Source organism: Panthera pardus, unplaced genomic scaffold (assembly GCF_024362965.1).
Source record: "Panthera pardus isolate Hobbes unplaced genomic scaffold, ASM2436296v1 HiC_scaffold_2, whole genome shotgun sequence".
Taxonomy (NCBI): Eukaryota; Metazoa; Chordata; class Mammalia; order Carnivora; family Felidae; genus Panthera; species Panthera pardus.
In genome coordinates, this window is record NW_026526765.1 from 82,303,312 (window position 1) to 82,322,692 (window position 19,381).

Below are 19,381 nucleotides of genomic sequence, written 5' to 3' on the forward strand. Positions count from 1 at the left end.
AAGTCACATAGTTTCTGAATCAAGGTCCTCAGATTTCATACTTTGGCAATTTCTTTCCTTTCTAATGGGGTATATTAGAGAAAATGTGTCACCTTTTGCACCATGTAATACCAAATCAGATCAGAATTCATGCACAATTATGTCAGTGGAAATCTAATAGTACAGGCTGGCTTATCTCTAGATAACACATGGAAAAATAAACTTCCCCGACTGACAGATTTACTTGATTTTTTTTTCAGATAAGTTATTTGTGAGTAATCGAGCTAAAGAATGTAACTGGATTATTTTTCATACTATAAAAAAAAAAAAAAAGACTCTCAACAGTAAAATGGTTGCTAAGTATCCAAGCTCTGTCACTCTGTTCCCCGCCCCCCCCCCCCCCCACACACACACACACATACCCCTTTTTCTTTGAAAAAGTTCCTGGGTAATGAACACAAAAAAAGAACAAAAAATTTTTTTTGCATTAGCTATATTTATTAAGAGGAAGAGGACTAACAACTTTAGGAAAACAAAATTTACATAAAACATTTATGTAAAAATAATGTTAGTTGATAGTTAATGATATTTAAGTAACACAGGCTAGGTGGTAGTCTACCTGGGAATGGTATTAGGCTGCCTAAAAAGCCTTCATCTGTGTTTCTCTTTTATAATCAGAAAAAGTCAAAGCCCATCGGTAATCTGAAGTCGTCTTGAAACCAATTAAAATAATTTAAGATAAGTTGTACTGAAAATGTGCTTTTTAAGTGTTTTAGACTTAGGATGTCTTAGGGATGTTGTAACCCCTTTTTAATGTTACTATTTATATATAACTACCATGTGTATAGTATTACACCTTTAATGCACTGTACTAGCTGTCACTTGAAATTAAGTGCAAGCATGTTCTTTTTTGGCCTTCAGTTTCTCCTACATTAAACGTTTAAATAATGGTACCAGTAGTAAAAGGGTGGGTAGCATTCCCAATGGAAACTCACTTCTGCATCTGGTTGCATTGTGTTCGGGTTTCTGCACAAAAGATATCGCAATATCACAATCTCTTAGTGTTTACACACCTGGTATCCAGAACTCTACCTGATGTCTTTTCTCAGGAAATTAACGGAATCAAAGTTTAGGGTAGGCATGTTTGATAGATATACCTTGTCTGTAGAGATCTGGTGATAATTCTATCAGAGTTTGTCCCTGGTTGATCATATATCTATGCATTTTTATATCTTTGTGGTTTTCTTCACCAACTCTGTGCTTGCCTCAGTGCCTTCATTAGAAGGTCAGGTTCTTAGGATTTAGTAATTCACCTTGAAAACGTACTGTAAGTTGAATGTATCAGGCATGAGTTTTCCCCACTCAGCATGAATTTCAGAGCATTAAAAAAAGACAACCCCATAACTAAAATATTTTCTTGATCTCTGTTTTTCATTTATACAGAGACAAGTAAACAGATGCTTACTGATTTCAGATGTTTCTTTGTTTCCATAAGTCATGTTTACTTTTCATATTGTAATGATAGTATACAAACTTTTCTCCCTCATAATAAAACTGCATTTTCCAAACATACAAAACAATTAGTTTTAATAAAAGAGACTATCCACATGGGAGCCACTTGGAAGGGTTATCGCTTATGTGAAAACAATTGATAGGAAAATTAAAATTCCTTGTATTTATTTCTAAACATTTCCCTTCCCACAATCTAAATCATAATGATAGAACTTCCTGTGTGAATCTTTTCCCATAACAAGTAAAAGTAATATGCTAGAAAGAGATCAACTTTTTTTTTTTTACAAGAGTTGACCAACTTTGTTACCTTTAAGTATGTTTGCATCTATTTACATACAGCACAGAAATGAAGGTGAAAATATTCTGATTAAGAAAAAAGGAATCAAGATAGGGTATTTTTCTCTCATTCAGTATGAATGATTCATTCAATTCATTCTTTCATTCACATATTCATGCATGTATGCACGTAATAAATATTTGTGTACCTATGACAAATGTCTGTTCTGTGCATCAAATATAGATACATTGTAAGAGAGTAGGTTTCTTTTCCTTTGTTCACCATCAATCTCAGACATGCTATACATCTGTTGCCTCCATTTACTCCCCTCTTTTGTTCAATCTTAATTCTTTCCTTCGTGGCTTCCATTTATAACACCGTTCCCTGAACTTGTTCCCTGAAGACATTAATAACATCATTCGGCCTTCTACCTTTTTAGTGCATTGAGCTCAATGCTATCTTAGCCACAATTTAATCATATACACTTCTATCTCCCTGGACACTCAGGTCTTTTTACTCTAACACTTCCATGTTCATTGTTTGTCTTCAGTGTTTGTGTATCTCCCACTTTTGTTCTTTCTTAATCTTTGCCCACAATTTTAACTATCACTTCAAGGAAGATAACTCCAAAATCTTTACTTTGATTCATGTATTCTTTCATCACTGCAACAAGTATTATGTACTTGTAACGTTCAAAGCACTACGCTATGTTCTCTGAAGGATACAAACAGAAATGAGGCCTAATTCCTCTTCTCAAGGAGCTAATAAACATCTCTGGTTATGCCTTCTGTCCCAAGTCTGTTGTGTCTTTCCACCCTTTTGTACATTGAAAGTTGCTTCATCATAAACCCAAACACAGTATATTTCAATCTGAACTTCTATTCTTTCCTCTCAAAAAAGTGTCCTTTGTAGCTCAAGAATTTCTACCAGTAGCACAAATATTTTACTCATGAAGATGCAAAAACTCGAATCATTTTTGGTGGTTTTCTCTAACCTATAAGAAAAATTCTATAGATTTTGCAGTTGCACTATTCCTTACTTTGTATCTTCCTCTTAAGATTCTCCTGATATGCTCTTACAGTCTACATGAAGTGCCCTTTCTGCTTATTCAAGACCCATTCATCCTTTTTGTTTTTTGTAGTATTATGGTTTTATGAACACAGACATGATGTGCACATAAACTGTCTGTATGTTCATTTTCTTCGCTGCACAGCATGGCATTGGGATTGTGACTCTGATGGCCAGCTGAGCTGTTCTTTCCACAATGGCTTTGTGGTTCTCAGAGGAGACATTGTGGGCAATCTCTGCACAGTAAGATTTGTTGCACATCAGCAGCATTTCAAGCTCTTTGACGTTGTGGACTAAGAACTTCTGGAAGCCACTGGGCATCATGTGCTTTGTTTTCTTGTTGCTTCTGTCACCAGTGTCGGGCATCAAGATCTGGCCTTGAATCTTCTGCGCACCCTATTGTCAATACCTCTGGGTTTTTACCAGTTGCACTTAATTTTGACATACCAGTCTGACTGATGCTGGGTGACTTCTTCCTCTTTTTAACGATCTGGGGCTTCACCAGAGGTCTGAGGTCAGCCATGATGCTGAGTGAAAGATGGCTGCCACCTCCCCAGGTAGCACTGAGGAGCAAGACCCATTCAACTTTAAAACCCAGCTGGAATCTGCTCCCCACCCCAGATCCTGCCAATTAACTCTTTAGCCAGTGATGACTGTACTTCAAAACACACAATAATGTGTTTTTTCTCCTCAGTTGATATTCATCTATTTTCCCTTCCATTTTTTAAAATTATGTGCACTATACTGAGCACTTCACATGTATCATCTCATTTCTTGTTCACGACAACACTATTAAGTAGTTCTATCATCCACTGTGCTAGGCTAAGTGACTTGTCCAAAGTCACAACTAAAGACTGAAATTAAAACCCAGTTCTGTCTAGACTCCAAAAGCCCATGATTTAAACCATTATGCCACATTCTTACAACATTTATGTATTAATTAATTAATTCATGGTCTTATTTAATTTAATGCGTAAGTCTCCACAAAAGCATTATAAACCATAGTGACAAAAACAGTATTATAACACATATTAAGCACAATGGTATATAAATAGTAAGCATTTGGTTAAATGCTCAGTGAATAGAAAGTTCTATGTGTGGGACGCCTGGGTGGCGCAGTCGGTTGAGCGTCCCACTTCAGCCAGGTCACGATCTCACGATCTCACAGTCCGTGAGTTCGAGCCCCGCGTCATGCTCTGGGCTGATGGCTCGGAGCCTGGAGCCTGCTTCCGATTCTGTGTCTCCCTCTCTCTCTGACCCTCCCCCGTTCATGCTCTGTCTCTCTCTGTCCCAAAAATAAATAAAAAACGTTGAAAAAAAAATTAAAAAAAAAAAAAGAAAGAAAGTTCTATGTGTATGAATGGAAAACAGCAATTCAGGTATCAGAGTCCCATAACCACTCCAACTAGCCATGTTGTATACTGGATATTATTTAGCAAAAGAAAAGTGATTGTCCTATCATCTTCATTTTGCCAATATCTTTCTGATCCCTTGCCTCATATTTACATATCCCATAAGGAAACAGAATTGGATATACCTTTGCCAGTATGATATTAAAAGGAACTTTCTGCTCCCTATGTATAGAATTCATTCTATATTCCCATTCACATTCACTGGTCTCTGAGACCCAGTCATTACACGTGGTGCCAAGGATGATACAGAGTTGAATGCAGTTTCCATCATCGCAGAGTTCCAATGTGTTCCCATCAGTCACTCTCTTTTGTATTCCTAAAACCACCACTTGGTTTCAAGTCCCTCATACCTCAAATGAGCCACCTTCCAGCGACTCTCAGCTATAATGTGTTCTTAAGAATGCCTCCAGAATTAGCTTTAGATTTTTTGAAACAGGGTAGCATAATGGTTAAGAGTATTGGTTCTGGAACCGGGCTTTTGTATGCTGTTAGGCACAGTACTTCACCTCTATCCCTCCCTCTGTTTCCTCATCTTTAAAATGGGGTTAATGATAGTTCCTACCTTATCTTGTTATAAGGATTAAATGAGTAAATATGTATAAAGCTTATAATGATGTCTTTATCATAAAACAAATTTCATAAGTATAATGTTATTAGAGTGGTGTTATCATTATTGTTAGCAGCAACAGCAACATTATCAGTAATGGGAGTCCAGGAAGATTGTTATGTTATTAAATGGAAGAGAGCGAGTCTGAGTAGGGATAGATTTTAGAGGGAAAGAAATTACTTTTGTTCTAACATGTTGAATCTGAAATGTCACCAGGCCATCAAATTAGGTATTCCAGTAGATACTAGAAATATAAATCTGGAATTCAAAGAAGAGGTTATGGCCAGAAAGTTAAATTTGAGCAGTACTAATTACAGATAAAAGTAATTACTGAAACAGAGGCTGTTGAGAGTGCAGGGAAGAGGGCCAAGGACAGTTCTGTGGAGAATGCCTCTATTTAAGGGGCAAGACAGGATGAAGAACAGAGCATATGGCTGAGAAAGAATCATAAGAGTGGTAGGAGGGGAATCAGAAGGGTTGCTGTTATGGGAACCAAGAGTTTTGAGAAACGTATTACTAGAATTAAATATGGTAAATGCTCATGGAAGATGACAACTGAGGGAAAAAGTCATGAACACTGATGATTCAATTAGTGAAGACCTTGGTGCTTGTAGTTTCCCTAGAGTGGTGACAACAGAAAGCATAGGGTATGTTGAAGGCAGCATGTATGGACTGCTCTTCAGAATGGCCTCACTCTGGAAGGGGAGGGAAGGAAGAACAAGAACTTAGGATCTTGGCAGGAATTTGAGTGTTGTTTTAGTCTTGGGGAACTCACACTATTTCAGAAGGAACAAGTGGGGGAAGGTGGGTTTACAGAGCTAGGAGAGTACAAGCTCAAGGTCTCAGAAGAGATAGGATAGATGGACGGAAGAACACTAGAGAAGGGATTGAGTTTCATGGGAGATCCAGGATGGAAGGGTGGGTGTTGAGGAAGTACACATGGCCTCTTTCTTTCAGCAAAGTGGGAGAATTGGTCATCTGCTGTGAATTCAAAGTTAGGGTGGGTCATATGTGGAATTTGAGAAACTTAACAGAAGACCATAGGAGAAGGGAAGGGGAAAAAATAGCTTCAAACAGAAAGGGAGGCAAACCATAAGAGACTCTTAAATACAGAGAACCTACTGGTGGTTGATGGTGGGGAGGGGAGAGGAGGAAACGGGTGATGGGCATTGAGGAAGGTACTTCTTGGGGTGAGCACTGGGTGTTGTATGTAAGTGATGAATCATGGGAATCTACTCTCGAAGCAAAGAGCACAGTGTATATACTGTATGTTATCCAACTTGACAATAAATTATATTAAAAAAAAATTTAGGGTGGGAGGCTCTGGAATATGGAGGAAGTTTGAAAGAATACCTGAAAGGAATGTGATAACCTGTCAACCCCAGAATGACTGGATGGTCAAGCAGCAGCGAAGGCTTGGCTGGGGCCACGTGACGTAAAGTGAGTATGTAGTAATGAAAACACAACAGTTCATGGTTCATCAACCCAGAATGATTTGTACACAAACAGGGTAATACAGAAAGGACATAGAACAAGTTTCAAAGAAAGATGACAAGTGAAGTTAGAATTGAGCTGATGGGCTGGGAGAATGGTGAGGAGTTAGAAGGAGGAAGCCCCTTAATCAGTGGGGTAGGAAAGGCTTGCCCACCAAATGAAGATGTAAATGACAGAACTAGACTGTTGTGTTACTCTAGACACTTCACATTGTCTCTTCCTCCTTTCCTTCCTTTCTCCTTTCCTTCCTTCCTTCCATCCTCTCTCCCTCCCTCCCTTTCTTTCTTTCATTATTTCTTTTTTTCTATCTTTCTTTCATTCATTCTTTCTATTTTGTTTATACTGGAAAACTCTTCCTGGACAATAAAAGAGGGTATATTTTAAAGTTAAATGTACTGTGATAATTCTAAGAGCATCACTCCAACTGTTGAATAAGGAAAGTGGAATTTTGTTCTCCATCTTCTTTAACTTTTCACCTATGGCTTTAGATGAAGTCTGCTTGAAAAGAAGAAGAAGGTGAAAAAAAGATGTCAAAAAGAGTTGTAAATTATAGAATGACATCTACCCTGCAGTTCTGTCACTCTCACTAATATTGCTTAGCATTCTGAGTTTTAAAAATAACGCAGTTATTGAGATTTAAAACTCTGCGGATGCAGAATACATTTTGGAAAATAAGACTTTTTACTATGCATAGCCAATTATAGTCCACTGAGAAAATGATGTATTTTTCCAATACATTTTTATTATGTACTTAACTGACGGACCTTCCCAGCTTCTTCATAGACATTCCACTCCATCAGCCACTGTACATAATATACTTCTTAGGAATCTACTTAAATTTGTATTTACCTGTGAGGCTAGATTGGCTCCAGAGGACACAGTCCTTTTTTCCTTGAGTAAATTATACATATTTTAGAAAACTATCTAAAAACATATTTACCTCATATGGAATTCTGGTCTCCAGGGTAATTAAGACCAGTTTTTAAAAAGCATAGCCAATGCACTTTAACTCTCTCAGGTAAATAAGATATATTTTATAATCATCTAAGAACGATTTCTCTCTTCCTTGCCTTCTCTTTCCCTTCTCCTGTAACTATCACCATGCCTCTTTTATACACATATTTAGTAATTATTTCAATGTTTCCTCAGATACTGCTTTTCTCTCAGGGGCTGGCACACCAATTACACTTTCCTTCTATTCCATGCACTGGCAACTCAACACAAAAGAGGCACAGCCTATCCTACATACAATTTCTATAAGAGAAGTTACTTTGTGAAGATCCAGATTCTTCATATACAGTTTATTTGGTTTTCACATTTTAAGAAGGACTTACAATATTGGGGCATTTACCCATTAGAGCAAGCATAGAGTTTTGTTGGTTAAGAGATGCCAAATTGAACTGTATTTTGAGCTTATACTAAAAATAGAAGGAATATCTAAAAAGAAATATGCAATAACATCACTGTAATGTTTTGCAAAAGCCACTATATACCACAATCGCTATTAAAAACCAAAGAAATAAATGAAATTTCCTAGAAAAAAAATGCTTTCTCACTTAGCTATTTTGCACTCCTAAAACATCCTTTACACACTGATTTCTTTGCACACATTGAATAATGAAAATGCACAACCCATTCTTCCTTTGTCCTACAGAAATATTGCAGTAGTTCCCTCAGGAAGAAAGCAGTAGGAAATCCATGTGACAATAATTGTTAGGTGGTTTGTGCCAACCACGTGAGAGTAAAACTAAAAACTTGGGGAAAAGGTATTTTCTAGAAACTGTAAGATGAATGTAACGAATAGAATAATGTCTGGTTTGTTTCTCCTCTTCTTTGCCTCTGAGGAATAATCCTTTACATTTCATGAGACTGATTTCTGAAGTTGCTGTGGATAAATGTTACTGCTGTATGCACTCTTCCACTGGGAGGTCAAGATTTCTACTGGTCTCTTCCTGGTTGGCATAATTGGACCACAGAGTTTATCCATTCTGTCCAAGCTAGTGCAAGCCTCTGAGCCAGATCCTCTCTGCTTAGGGCTCACAAAACCCTCCCTATTAAAATATTTGCAGTGATGTTTAAGCATCAAGACATGATTGAGGGCTTTCCCTTGGGCTGGTGGCCTAAATCCTAATCACCTTTCCTATCAGATTAGTCTTAGAACTCTGGTGACCATGAGTCTTGGTTGGCCTAGCAGAGTCCCAGTCTACACCTGCTATCCTGCTGTAATTATTAGTAATGCCCAATTTTGCTTTCAGAAGTGTCTTGGTTTGTATAATAAAAGGCATGATCTCTCTACTTATATGAGTTCTTTGGATTGAGTTCTGTTTCCTTAGGTGTGTTTGTGTTTGTGCTTTTTGTGTTTATGAGGGGTTACTTTTCGTTTTTTTTCTACTCAGGTAAATTTGAGGAGATTGGAAAAAAAAAAAAAGACCCTGGTTTTCACCAAAATAATACAGGAATCATGTTCAAACATTGATTCCTCAGCCCCACCTCAAGATATTCCTATTCAGTAAGGATGGGGCGGTTCACAGGAATTTTTTCTAAGTAGGTGATTCTTAGGCACCTGAGTGCGAAACTTCAGTTTCAAGCATCTGCAAACTCAGCCTAGCTATTTGACCCCTAAACACCGAATTCAGATAGGTGCAAAGGGACATAACTACTCCAGGGTACTCTGGTGAACATGAGGGCCAGCTGGTCAGCTGCAGTCTATCTGGGTAATACTGACCAGCTAGAAGAGCTACTGTCTCCCAAGCTACTTGGCTGGAACTCAGGTAATCATTTTTGAGGAAATTTAATCAGGAGGATTCTTTCCTGATTCTCTAGCCAAGCACACAGACACGGCTTCAGCCAGGTGAATTAATTGACATACCTGAGGAAGCTATTTTGAGTATTTTGCAAGATGAGTGGTGTGTGCAGGCTGAATAGTGGTTGGTTTCTGGAAGGTTGATCCTAGAACAAAAGACAAATCATTAAGTGATGCAGCCCCACCACCCTCGTTCCTTCACAAGGCATTGTGCTGTGCACAGTCAAGGACACATGCCATTCAACCACGGCTCCGCTTTGCTGACACTCTCAAAGTCATTCGTTCCCTTCGCAGCTGTCAGGGCTCTGCACACGTTATGCATTCCTTCTGGGCACTTGATGCTCACATTCCACCAGGCAGGAGAAGCAGGCACCTGAACAAAAGCAAGCAAAGACTCCTGGCCCCCCCAGATCACGGCTGTATGCCTCACACTTATTAACTGACTGCCCTTTACATTCTCCAGGTCACTTTTATTAGTCTCTCAAGGGTACCTGCATTTGGGGGGGTCTTAAAATTTTTTCCTCACTCTCCTCTTTGCCTCCACCCTCTACCCCGCCTTGCCCCTTCTCCCATACACTATCTTGCTTGCCTGGGCTCTGTAGAAGGAAATTAAACTGTGATTTGGTATGCTAAATTACCTGAACTAAAAACTATAATTTGCAATATTATTAAGTCATCACTGTCATGGATTTCAATTTCTTTCTGTTTAAACCTCTAACTCACAGCATCGCTCTTTTTGATTATTACTGAAAGGAGAGAGAAAAGCCCTTGGTTGTACTACTGACTGATAATATCTGTCAGGAGGGTTAAAATAGTATGCTTCCAAGTGGTTACTTCAGCCAGTCTAGTAAAAAACTCCACATTGCTCCCACAGTGCGCTTGTTCATATATGAGGGCACATGGGAAGATATGGGGCTTCTTCGGTGCTCCTCACAGTTTGAGTCAGTTACAGGAATTGGAAATTTCACATTTCTGCATCCCAAGAAACCAGGATTTCAGCCCTGGATGATGAGGACTTTTTCTTTCTGCACTGCTAACTCCAGTCCTTTTGGAAACGCCTTAGATATTTCCTGCTAAGCTGGCAACAATGGGGGTCTTGATGATAGCCAGAAGCCCAGTCCCCTTCTTCTGCCATATTCTCTATGTTGCTGCTTTTATTAGGCATTCAAATTTTCTGTAAGAGTGCACCAATCAGGATAGGCTAGGTTTTGCTGCAGTAATGAATCCAAATCTTGATAGGTTAAAACCATTGTGCTTTATTTCTTGTTAATAATATTTGTCCATCACAGGCACACAGGAAGCTTTGCTCCACAGCTTTACTGTCATCCTCACCTTGGGCTCAAGGCCAACAGAGCAGATGCTATTGGGAATATTGCCAGTTACCAAGTCTGAAGGAGAAAGATGGCAAAGCATGCACTGACTCTTAAAGCTTCTTCCTGGAAGCAACACAGACTACTTGTGTTCACCTTTCACTGGCCAAAGCAATTCACTTTAAGCAGGTAGAAAAGTGTGATCCTACCACAGTCCTAAAAAGAGCCAGAATATTTGTGCATGGCCTTAATGATTACTACAAGGGCCTGGTAGGTTCACGAGCCTAAAATAACGAAGGAAGAGAATGACCATAAAAAACAAGTTTTGTCTACCCAAACATATGTAAGCTGAAACATTGAGAATGTAGTGCTTCTCCCTGCATTTCAGTAACATTACAAAAGCAAGGCACAGACCTCAATAATTGTTGGGAAACAGCTATGTTGAGATCTGATCTTGGGGTCCTGTGTATCCCTCTGTGACACCCCAGGCAAGGACAGGAGCACAAGGTGGGATGTACTCTGTAATATGTCAGCAGTGATCTGGGGAACAAGGTGACTGGAATATGTGGTCTGCTCTTTCTGTTCTTCTGCTCCTTCTCTCACTTAACAAGTCTCCATTGAAGGATCTAGATTTTATCAGGTGATGGTGCCATTAGAGTAATGGTTGATTCAGTCTCCGGAGTCAGACTTCCTCAATGTGCATCCCAGCTCCATCATTTACTAGCTAAAAGACCTTGGATCCATTGTTTAACTGCTTTATGGCCTCAGTTTCCTCATTTGCATAATGGATATAGTAATAGCATTTAGTAAATAGTATTTTACTTCATAGCATGGATAAAATATATTTATAGTTCTTGGCCCAAGGCTCCATATATGTTATCCCTAACAGGAGATCACTTACAATTTTCATATTTATTTTTAATACAATACTTAAAAATTATGAAATTTGGGGAAAAGAGCTCTTTTTTCACTGCTTTGATAAAATATTTTAATTATTCCTCATTCTTCACAAGCAAGTTTTAGAGTATAGGGTTGCATATATCTTAAGTGCTAGGAGGGGCCAACAAATAAGACATAACTTTCTTTTGCCCAGTCATCCACAATAAATACTTGTACCTACTCAAAGATATTTCTTTTCATCACCTTCATGATAAGTTGGACTAGCAAAAATTATATAGGCTGGTGAAGATTCTGAACTTCTTTCAAGGTTGCTCTAAGTATTTAAATATGATGCGCATAACCTAATAAGACATGGACACTCAGAATCAAAACATAACCCCAGGTCGTGACACAAGTCAAAGACAAGAATGCTGTGGGGCCACAATTATACCAGAAGCATGAAGGATATCTATACTTCTGGACCTTGTAGAGTCAGCTTATCTTGCAGCCTTCGGATTATGTCGAGCACTCCTGAATAGGCTGGCCAGTCTACTAATGGTTAGTCTACTGTGAACAGTCAAGGTAACAGCATCTTGTCTTTATTTTGCTGATAACAGTGCTCAAGAAATAGATGTGCAAGGGGATGTTAACTATACTTGCCATGATATTACAAGGCTATTAATATAAGGAATGAAAGTCACATAATAACAGCTTGCCCCACAGAAATTTTATTTCCTGTCAAAGATTTGAATCAACAACGCAGAACTAAATTTCTTAGAGCATGGGACTAAGGAGGTCAAGCAGTCATGGGTTTTGCCCTGTAGCTGCAAAGTATATTCCTACCCCTTTTAACCATGTCAGAACGTCCCCTGGCAAAATCGGAAGCCAAATTAAAAAGTTGGCAGGGAGCCATGTACATTTAGAACCATTCTGAGGAATCTTGTCACAGGACTTCTGTGTTGACAGTGTTTCAGTTGTTCCATACCCACCAAGCAATGCTTTTCAACAAGCACTAAGTCCTAAGTATATACGCAATTGTGATATATGTTTGGCTGATCTGGGAAATGCTTTCCCCTGCAAGATAAACAAGGAAATTGGGTCTAACAGTTCATGTACCTTTGGGAGATCCAGAGGACAGAATAAAATCCACATCAAATTATATTCATCTAATCACCTGGATCAAAATGATATAGTTTTTCAATAGTATCATATCTGCTGTCTAGCTTCAAAAGTCCAATTTATTACAGAATAATTATCCCAATTCACTTAGTATTAAAGACCACTAAACCAATCAGAAGACCTGTATTTTGGATCTGCCTCTGGTGCAGTCTTGAGCAAGTGGCTTTACCTCTCTTGGCCTAATATATAAAAGGGGTTATTTGGACTAGAGCAGAGGTTAGCAAACAACAGCCCATAGGCCAATCCCAGCCTACTGCCTATTTTTGCAAATAAAGTTTTATTGGACCACAACTACATCTATGACTGTTGTCATGGTACAACAGCAGAGTTAAGTAGTTAACGGCAGAGACCATATGGCCTGTAAAGCCAAAAATATTTACTCTACAGCCCTTTACAGAAAAATTTACTAACTCTTAGGTTGGAGGCTATCTATTTCATCTCTTTTCTCATCTGCAAAGTGAAAATAAAATAGTACCTCAGGGCACCTGGGTGGCTCAGTCAGTCAAGCGTCTGGCTCTTGATTTCAGCTCAGGTCATGATATCACAGTTGGTGGGTTCAAGCCTGGTGTCAGCCTCTGTGCTGGATTCTACTACTTAGGATTGATTCTCTCTCTCTCTCTCTCTCTCTCTGCCCTTCCCCTGCTCATGTGCATGCACATGCTCTCTGTCTCTCTCTCAAAATAAACTTTAAAAAAATAGTAACTCATAAGATCATAAGAATCAAATGATAGTTTTTAATACAGTTCCTATTTATGACATGCTAGGTAACATAATTATATCACTGTTAAATAAGTGGTGAGTATAATCACTATCAGGATTCTAGCAGTTTCCCATTACAGAAGAAATAGTTGTGGCTGCAGTGCTCTTCTAAGAAGCTACACGGAAAGGAAAGAGTGGCAGTTGATGCATGGGACTTGGCCAACTGGAGTAACAAAACCCAACAGTCAAAAGATAAGCCATAGGCTAACTACATTTCCAGCCTAAAGAGTGCTAGAAACACACGTTATGTAAACATTTACATATCTACTTGATACTTAAGCCCACTTTTGAAGGCTAAAATTTAGACAAGCCAAGTGAGGGGCTGAAGGTATTCAAGGTCAAGGAAAAGAGAATGCTCAAGAGGCATGAGGAGCAGTGCGTAGAAAACTTAGGTGGGAACAAAATATTCTGATACAAGAATTTTGAGTAACAGAGCTAGGAAGGTTGGTTGAGTACTGGAGTAAGAAATGCAAAAAGGTTTTGTTGTTGTTGTTGTTTGGTTGGTTGGTTGGCTTTTTTTTTTTTTTTAATGTGCATTGAGATCCACCGAAGAGCTCTGCACCTGAAAGCATTAGTATTTCTAAATTGAAATATCTTTACAGTATAGAATGTATCACAGGACAAAGAAATGAGAAATTAAGTTCATTTTATAGAGAAAATTTCAGTTTTGTCTGCATTGTTGTTATAATTATGTTTTATATTTGTTGTTTCTGTTTGTTCTTCTTTTTTGAAACTTCACTTAAGCCTACTTTTACCTAGTGTGTTTAAAATGGACTTGTAGCTAATGCACAAGTGTAAAAATGAATTCATGTTTTTTTCTTTAAGAAATGCTACTTAAAAAGCATTATTTTATATGTACTACAAAAAACATTCATAGTATTTTCAGTTTATTCAGTAATACTTACAAGGGCCTACTCTGTAAAAGATAGGGGAAAATGAGTAAAACAGGGGTTCTTTCTTCAATCTAGGAGGGAAATAAATGACATTAAATAAACTAAGACAATGCCGTTAGTACTTTGAGTGTTCAGAAGGATTGAGGGATGGGGAGGGCTCTAATAGTGCTGTAGACATTGTTAATTGTCTATTCATTGTCCATTTCCCTATTTTCCCCTGCTAATAGAGAACTTATTTTATATATAACAGCAAAGAATCTGGCTAAATATTTATTTTCTAAGGGTTTCATTTCATCTCTAAGTGGCTTTCTAATATAGTTCTGACTAAAGATCTGTAAGAAAACTTTTCTGAAGGTTTCTAGAAAAACTTGCTACTGTCTTGATAAAATAGGACAGATACCACTAGCTCCTTTCTTCCTCTTTTCATCTACTCTTGAATGTGGTTGCAATGCCCACAGCTGGGGCAGCCATCCTACCACCATGAGGCAATAAAAAAGAAAATAATAGAATGGAAGGATAGAAGTTCTTGAGTCCCCAGTGATATCATTGAACATATAAAACAACATTTGCAACCACTGACTTCTGCACTTCCTATTACGTGAGGAAAATTAGCTCTACGACCTAAACTAGTATTGGTTGGATATTCTTTTGCAGACAGCTGAACGCTAAAAGATTCATTGAGAAAAGCTGATTCTTTGTTTATTCACTTTTATAATAAATATCTTTTCTACAAATACTTATTTCTTCAACTCCTTAATTTCTTTAACAAGTATTTTTAAGCACCTACGAAGTGTCAGACCCTGTGCTAGAGGCTAAGATTACGTGGTAGTTCTGTTGGAGATATTCAGGTAGGAACAATAGAACTTCTCTTTTCTCTCCATCTCTGTTTTTTATATCAGTCTAACTGCTCTGTATCTTTACCCTGCAAAAGAAACAAAAAGAGACCAAGTGAAAATGAGGCCAGGAGGATCCAATATATTTATATATCTATTGCACATGCTTCCTCACCATTCCCTCAGAAGAAATGGAAAGAAATGACCACTCTGTAAGAAGAAGTCAAGGGAGCCAGTAAAACTCCTTTATTCTACCTCATATCTTGGCCCAAAGAACACTCTCTGAGCTCTAGCACTGTTACGGGATCTTCATCTAGAACACTGTAATAGACCCATCTGGGAAAAGGTTAGTTCACTTGTGGTATACTGCTCCCAAAAAGAAAGATGGTCATTAAGTGAATCCTCAAACCCAAGCCCCTAAGCTCCATCTTGGGCTTTGCCATGCTCCGGCTTGTGCAAAAAGAAATCCACAAGCATGAGACGTGCTGGGGAAAGTTTTTATTCTACACGGGTGGGAGTATATCACAGGAATGCTCTGGAGACTCCCTTCTTGTTTTTCACCATCTTAAAAGCAAACGGTTATCTGACAGGAAATGCTTTGTGTTCACTCTCTCCTTTTGATACATTATTTTGGGAAATGAGCTGAATATAGGTTTAGTCTTGGTATCGAGTCCCTGGGTATAATCCAACCAAGAATTATCTTTTGATAAGAAAACCCAATTGCTTCAGAAAGGATCATTTGACTAAGGTGCTGCAGTGATAATGCCAGTAACAAAGAACTTTTACCAAAAGTGAAAGTGTGTCATGTACCAAAACTCTACTAAGGCTAAACTCAACACATCATTCTTGCCCACAAACCAGCATCTCCTCTCGCCTCCTTTGTTTCCGTTGATGCTATCAAACACTTGAGTCCAGCCAACAACTTACGTTGCTTCCTTCTCCTTCCCATCTCTCGAATCTTCTCCTCCTGGATTACTTCACTGCCACTGCATTAACTCAGGCCATCATTATCTCTTGCTGGAACTAGCAATAGCCTACCAACTAGTCTCCTCAACCCCAGGTTCTTGGATCCAACCCACATCCGCTTCCTGTGGCCTCTTGTGTGTGAGCTCCATGGAGCAGTGACCTTGTTTGTTTGCCTTGTATCCCATTGCATTCCTAGGACTGAATACAGCGCCTAGACATAGTTAGCTCCCAGGAAATATTGGTTGGATGAATGCATCATACAGAAAAACCCTGATCCGATTTTGATCCCCTGCTGAAAACCTTATTATCTCCTCATTTCCCATGATATAAAGCCTGGCCCTCCCTAGGGTGGCATTCAGGAGCACCAGAGCTTGAGTCACACTCTGACATTTTTATATTCACCCCTATACATTCTGTCATCTACTCTCTGTTCCAACCAAACTAGGTGTCATTACTTTTGCAAGACAGGATCTTTTTGCCTCCTCGTAGTGTCTAAGCCTTCGATCCCTCTCCCTGGAATGCATGAAAACCCTGTAAGCCATCTCTGCCAATACAAGTCCTAAATCCTACCTATCTCTTGAGAACCAGCTCTCATCTTCCTTCCTTCATGAAGCCTTTTCTAAAAATAATAATAAATGTGTCAGTTTTTTGGAGAGCTCACTATGTGCTAGCTCACATTTCCTTCTCACAAAAACCCTATGAGGCAGATCTGTTTATCCCCAGTTTAAAGATAGCGACACTGAAACTCAGAGCCACTTTAGGGATTTGCCTGAGTTTGCACAGCACAGGCCAGGTAGGATTTGAATCCAGTGCTAAAGCGTCTCCCTTAGCCCTGCCTGCTGCTACCCCATTATCCATCATAATTGCTCCTTGTGCATTTTGGAAGCACAGAAGCTTAAAACTGGCAGTCGACGAGTTGAATTCAGCTATGGGCAGGATTTTAAAACCATGTTCAAAAATCAGGAGATCAGAAAAATGTGGATTTTTAACTTCTCTTAAAAATTGGGAAGTTCTGGCAACATTGGATATGGGTTCCCACGTGGCCTTGATCCAGGGGAGTTGGGTCATATATGCCCCTTCACATGGGACTTGTACTCTCACCCAGCCTGGCTTAGGCAGGCATTTGAGTTTGTGTCCCCAAGAAGAGCTTGTTAACACCTGTCATAAAACATTTTCCAAAATCTCCCTTATCTCATTCCACCTTCCTGAGGCTGCAAGCTTTCTCCTGTATTTCTTTCTTCTTTAGTCTGTTTTTTTTTTCTTTTTCTTTTTCTTTCTCTATAGCATGAAATCAGTGCTTGGCATGTTGTGGATCAATTCTCCTTTTATTAAATTGAATATAGGTAAGTTTGCAGGTTTGCCAATAAACCCAACTTTGAATATTTCTCTAAATACAGCTTTTGGGTTAATTTTAGTATAACCAATTCTGACATGGCCCCATTTGTAGAAAAATTGTAGGAATGAAAAACCACCGAACAATCTCTGAGGTTTTTTATTTGTTTACATTGGATTACATTGATGTTTTCATTAGATTTTCATGAGATACTTGCTTCTGATTGTTCTCGCTGGAAGATGATGAAATCATTTTGCTTTCCATGTCAAGTCAACCTTGCTTCCAGCCATTAGCCGTGTCCTCACCTTTCTGTGCCTCTAGTGTAGAATTTATCAGACAGGATCCTAAGGATTTGTTTAGAAGCCTGTTTTCTTACTGGCAGAGACTATTATTCATCTTTGTACCTCTCATGCTCAGCATACTGCCTGGCAGATAATAGGTGTTCAATATGGTTTCATTGACTGAATTATTGCCTGAAGTACATGCACAATAGACAGATGATCTAAATTGAAGTTTCTTAAGTCTGACATGAAGAAACATTGACACTACTTCCTCAAGTTAATCAATGATATTGATAATGTAATATAGTATTTTTCTTTTTTCTTCCTGCCAGTTAAAAATGTTAACACTACGTTCTTAAACACCAAAGGGAAATTTTGTTGTGGAGTTCTTGGTAAAATCAAGAGGCTTCAGAAGTTACTTATTCTTTGTTCTTTTGAAGCGGTTTTAACAGGCAGTGATTTGTTCATTAGCCTAGGCTTCTCTTTACCACAGCCTTCGGAGGCCAGCCCAAACACCCTGTGGCCGACTTGCGTGTTTGATCTGACCATCAGCAGCTACAGTTCCTGGCCCAGCTCTGACTTCATTGACCAAAGCAAATGACAGCCATGGTACTCCATCTTCTTAATATCACCAGGCCCAAGAAATCAAAAACTAGTAAACAAACAAACAAAAAAAAGACATGCCTCTCTTTTACTTTCTGCTCTTGGCCTGGAGTAGAAGGGTTCCAGAGTCCTGGCTTTCCACTTTCCAGGGGTTTCATTCTAATATTTTACTGACCTGATGACACTCAAGATTTTGCCTTGAACTCCGCAGCTTAAATGATGTCATTGAGACATTCTGGAAATAAAATAATAAGGGTTTTAACATTTATGGAATATTGCTACAGCCAACCCCTGAGACAAGCATTCTAATTGGATCATTGCATCTGATCCTTAGAACAACCCTGAGAAATGGGGATTCCTATTAACCCAGATCTTATGTTTGAAGAAACTGAGGGTTTAGATGGGTTAAAGAACTCATACGAAGTCTCAGCTGGTAAAACTGCAGAGTAGGATTCCGGTTCAAGCCATGCAAGCATTCGCCCCTTTGTTCCCCCAGCATTCTTCTCTCATAGGCAGCTTTTTGGAAATTCACCATCCACAACACGCTGGTGACTCTCACTGAAGGAAGTTCCTAATTGGGTGGTATGGGCTACTATTATTCAACTGTTATTGAAGCACCTAAGAGGAAGCTAGACACAAGTTACATTATTTTTAAATAATGCACATAGTAGCATTAGCAAAGTCTTCAAGCTTGCCTTATTTCACTTTTATCATCTAGGATTGCTTTCATACTGGACTCCATGTTGAATTTAACAGCATAATTATCAATACAAGAAGAGAGTAAAGTGATTTTATTTACTAAAAACAGAAGCAAATATTTGAATGTTAGAAACCAGACTGTCTCTTAGTGTTTTCTTTCATACTTTGGTTTAAGAGGGAAAATACAATTCGAAATGTCTAAACCAGGGTTGCATTTTTATACCTCTATTGTGAGACCCATTATTTCCTATTTTTAATTTAATAATTTTATTTTTAATGGTAATTATGTGAGAGGCTCTTCAAAAGCCAAATATTTTCTGTGAAAACTTTAAGTTTGGGCAATAGAATTATAAGTAAGAGTAATTAATTTACTCTTTAGGGTTTTCTCACCTTATGCACAGTTTAGAGATAAAGAGTGAACAGCACTCACTTCAGGGAGAAAGGAGATGGTACCAAGATGGCTGAAGAGGTGCCCTTGGCAGCTTCCCCACCAC

General features: G+C 38.6%; 1 protein-coding gene and 1 pseudogene across 8 annotated transcripts in view; one reads left to right on the top strand and one right to left on the bottom strand.

Annotated features, from left to right (window-relative positions):
* Positions 1-19,381, top strand: part of MCTP1 (multiple C2 and transmembrane domain containing 1) — a 530,890-nt gene that overhangs the window by 471,428 nt on the left and 40,081 nt on the right. The gene's annotated exons all lie outside the window — the stretch shown is intronic.
* On the bottom strand, positions 2,827-3,446 carry LOC128778284 (60S ribosomal protein L32-like; annotated as a pseudogene).